At 43.5% G+C, this 4679-nt stretch overlaps 1 non-coding gene across 1 annotated transcript; it reads left to right on the top strand.

Moving 5' to 3' along the window:
- The first annotated feature begins 272 nt into the window (after positions 1 to 272).
- Trnat-ugu (transfer RNA threonine (anticodon UGU)) lies at positions 273 to 347 on the top strand. Its single transcript has one exon. It is a non-coding gene; the product is annotated as a tRNA-Thr (tRNA).
- The last annotated feature ends 4332 nt before the right edge of the window (positions 348 to 4679 follow it).

Below are 4679 nucleotides of genomic sequence, written 5' to 3'. Positions count from 1 at the left end.
GGTCATCGACGGTAACTGTTCTTTCGGGAACAGATACTACCGTCATATATAGTTAAAAATATGGGTTCCTGGCCTTTGACCTTCTTGTGCGAATGCACACGCTATGCCCGAACTCGTACGGGACTTGGTAGATTAATCTGCCACGAGTAATGAGTATGATGGGCAAACATCTAATAGGCGCACTACGAATGTAGTGTTGTGGACATGTTGGGAATGTGGATATCACGGGGGGCATGCAAGGGATAAGTCCCTGCAGACGCACTATCCTCTGTGCCCGCGGTGGCTCAGCTGGATAGAGCGTCTGCCATGTAAGCAGGAGATCCCGGGTTCGATTCCCGGTCCGGTCACACATTTTCAACATGTCCCCAATGAAGTGTATCAACGCCTGCTTGCAGCTAGGGTGTCAATTTAATTATCATTTCACACAGTAAGATGCTACAATTAAATTTTCGATTCCTCAAAATAGCCACCCTTTGCTTTCATCACTGCTTTGCACACTCTGGGCACGCGCTGCGTCAGTTTGCCAAGGTTTCAGTTGGAATTAATCTCTATTTTTGCTGCAGAACTTCCCACGATTGTGACCCACTCATAATTTCCCGTTTTCGGGTCCTCCTGTCCAATTCATGCCATAGCAGTTCGATTGGGTTACAATCAGGGGACCGAGGCGCCATTCCATGTTTTTCAATATTTTACGAACCTCTAGAGACTTCACATAGTTCTGACACAAGCGAGACGTGTGTTTCGGGTCGTTGTCTTGCTGCAAGACAAACCCTTTACCAATCACAGGCATAACCAGATGTCTAAACATGGTGCTGGAGAATGGCATGATAATCCTTTTTGTTCAGTGTTCCATCTATTTTCACCAAATCTCCGACTTTATTACCACCAAAGGACCCCCATACCATCACAGAACCCCCTCCATGCTTTACAGTTGGAATTGGGCACTGAGGATTCAAGCGTTCATGGGGTAAACGGCGTACAAATTGCCGGCGTTCACTTCCAAATATTTCGAACTTGAATTCATCAGTGAATAAGACTCTTTCCCAATCACCCGCTGTCCAATGTTGGTGTGTCTTAGCCCACTCAAGCGTTTTCTTCTTGTTAACAGGGAGCAACAGTGGTTTCCTTGTTGCTACATAACCTCGGAGGTTGTTGTGTGCCAGGCGTCGTCTCACTGTTGACTCCCTCACCGGTGTATCCCTCGTTTCGTTTAGTTCAGCAGTCAATTAACGGACAGTTTTTAATCTGTTACGTTTACTGCTCTCTACCAAATACTTTTCCTAGCGGTCTGATATTTTCCTGGGTGCTCCTGAGCGAGGACGATCTCCATAGGAGCCTGTTTCTCGATGCCGGTGTATGGTTTTGACGACTCCGCTGACTGAAATCATCAGTTTCTTTGCTATTTGTCGGACACTATTGCCTTCTTGGTGCAAAGTGATCATCATTACCCGTGATTCATAAGGAATCTGGCACTTTGGGGCCATTTTCAATTACTTCCGTGGCGTATTATATCTTTATGCTAACGCAACTACAAGTGAACAGAAATGTAAACATCGCACCTCTACATAGAAATGTTTGGACTGGTAACGTCGGTTTACATAAAACGGAGCAATACTAGTATGTTCCAGTATGTGTGTATATGTACAATAATTAACTGTACAATACTGTACAGGTCATTATTAACCGTTATTTGAGCTTGCTATTCCGTATTGTAACCAATAACTCGCATTGATCACTTCCATCTTGCTCCGTCGTAACACGCAGCATGATGTTTCCAAACTTATGGAGGGCAGTGTATGTGAGAGGAAGTAATACGTTGTTCCACTCGTCCCGGAATGTACTTTCTCGGAATTTCAATAGCGAATCTCTCCGTGATGCACAACGATTCTCGTGTAGCGTCTGCCAAAGGAGTTTGTTGAGCATGTCTGTAACGCTCTCGCGCCAACGGGACGATCCCATGACGAAACGGCTGCTCTTTTTTTGCATCTTATGTGTCTGTTCTGTTAATCGTACCTGCTGTGGCACCCATACTGATGAGAAATATTCAATAATCGGCTCAACAAGTGTTTTGTAAGCCACGTCTTCCGTGTGTGAGTAACACATTCTTGTTTTCCAGTGAATCTCGTCAAAAGGGACTTACGCGTCGTAATCAGAATAACACGGGCAGTGCAATATCCTATTTATCTGCCGATAACGGGCAATCGACTTTCAAGTACAACGTCTGACCTGTACGGAAATATTCATAATGGATGTACGAACACAGGTCGTAGACACATGATTGACGACATATGGAAGCATGGATAGCCAATTGGATTTTCCAGGGCTCATACCACTGGCCACTGGTTCTGTTAGTGATAGATAGTTTCAAGTGTCTTGGATAGCCTGTGGGCTAGGAACCATTTGTATACCCAATAAAAGGATCGTCAGACTCTATACTACACTATAGGGTCAAAAACTGAATATACACACTTCTTCTGGCTTAGGTAAATGTAGCTAGTCGGTTGCTTCACACGCCAAAATTTTTGGGAACATTTTAAAAGGTCCTGAGGGAGGTAGAAAGATGCAGATCGTACACTACTTCTCTCTCTGAGTTTTTTAAACAGGAGTATATTCGCTTTCTTTATGGTCCATTAGGAGCATTTTTCCTCTGGTTGAATATGACAGCTTCACTGATTTCTTGATTGGGGGCTGAATCCTCGTTAATCTGTGGCAAGAATGGCAAATCCTCTTGTCATATCCTTTATGACCAGGCTATCAAATGGTGCATTACAGCATGTTAGTGCAAGATCCAGAACTTCAGTTCACATACACAATTCTTGAGAAAGGTAAAGACTCCTTGATTGGTATACAAGGTCCACTGCTTTATCACTCATAAAGCATGGCGATTGGAAGACATATTTTCCTCGCGATGACATTCAGTTGCAGTTTCCTTCCACGTCACTAATAATAAAAGAGAATGTTCAAATGTGTGTGAAATACTGAGGGACCAAACAACACACACACCCATGCCCGAGGGAGGACTCTAACCTCCGGCGAGAGGGTCCGCGCAATCCGTGGCATGGCGCCTTAAACCGCACTGCCACTCCGCGCGGCAATAGAAGAGAGTATAATCTTGCCCGTTGGGCTCTAATTTTGAAGATGGACATTGTTTCCGAAAAGAAGGAAAGTGTAATCCTGTAGTATCTTCTAAGTGGTGAACATCTCTACGAAGTTTGAGAGATATCGAACTAGTGCTTTATGGTGTAACGGAAAAAAGCATGCGAAAGTCAGAAGAACGCAAAATACCCAAGACTGGTTAAGTTTCACGGAAGCTCGAAATTCAGTGCGGACGTCAATGCAAGATGCTTTTAATAGTTTCCACAATGAAATATTGTCTCAAAATATGGTAGAAAACCCAAGGAGAGTCTGGTCGTATGTAAAGTATACCAGTGGCAAAAAACAGTCAATACCGTCGATGCGCGATAGCGATGGAAATGTTAACGATGATGGTGCCACTAATACACAGTTAGTAAATACAGTTTTCCGCAATTCAAAAAATGGTTCAAATGGCTGTGAGCACTATGGGACTCAACTGCTGTGGTCATAAGTCCCCTAGAACTTAGAACTACTTAAACCTAACTAACCTAAGGACATCACACACATCCATGCCCGAGGCAGGATTCGAACCTGCGACCGTAGCGGTCGTGCGGTTCCAGACTGTAGCGCCTTTAACCGCTCGGCCACTCCGGCCGGCTTTCCGCAATTCCTTCACGAAATAAGACGAAGTAAATATTCCAGAATTCTAAACCAGAACAGCTGTTAGCACGAGTGACATAAAAGTAGAAATCTTAGGCGTTGCGAAACAGCTCAAATCACTTAAGAAAGGGAAGTCTTCCGGTCCAGAACGTATACCAATCAGAATCCTCCCAGAGTATGCAGACACAATAGCGCCTTGCTTGGCAATCGTATACAACCACTCACTTGACGAAAGGTCTGTTCCTAAAGACTGGAAAGTAGCACAGGTCACACGAATAGTCAAGAAAGGAAATAAGATTAAACCATTGAATTACAGACCCATATGACTGATCTCAATTTGGAGTGGGATTTTGGAGCACATACTGTACTCGAACATTATGAATCACCTTGAAGAAATTCACTTATTGATACATAGCCAACACAGATTCAGAAAAAATCGTTCTTGTGCAACACAGAAGTCTTTTGATACCGTTCCTCACAAGCAGCTATTAATCAAATTGCTTGCATATGGAGTATTGTCTCAGTTGTCTGAATGGATTCGTGATTTCCTCTCAGAGAGGTCACAGTTCGTAGTGATAGGCGGTAAATCATCGAGTAGGATGTAGTGTCATAGGCCCTCTGCTGTTCCTGACTTACATAAATGATGTGGGTGATAATCTGAGCAGCCCCCTTACATTGTTTGCAGATGACGCTGTAAGTTACCGTCCAGTAAAAGCATCAGACGATCAATTCCAATTACAAAATGATATAGAGAGAATTTCTGTATGGTTCGAAAATTGGCAACTGGCACTAAACAAAGAAATGTGCGAGGTCATCCACATGGATACTAAAAGGAACCGGATAAATTTTGTGTATACGATAAATCGCGCAAATTTAAGGGCTGTCAATTCGATTAAATACCTAGGAGTTACAATTACGAGCGACTTAAATTGGAAAGACCACAT

This window comes from Schistocerca cancellata, unplaced genomic scaffold (assembly GCF_023864275.1).
Source record: "Schistocerca cancellata isolate TAMUIC-IGC-003103 unplaced genomic scaffold, iqSchCanc2.1 HiC_scaffold_426, whole genome shotgun sequence".
Classification (NCBI taxonomy): Eukaryota; Metazoa; Arthropoda; class Insecta; order Orthoptera; family Acrididae; genus Schistocerca; species Schistocerca cancellata.
Note: the sequence above shows the minus strand (reverse complement) of the source record. Positions and strands in the feature narration are given on the sequence as shown.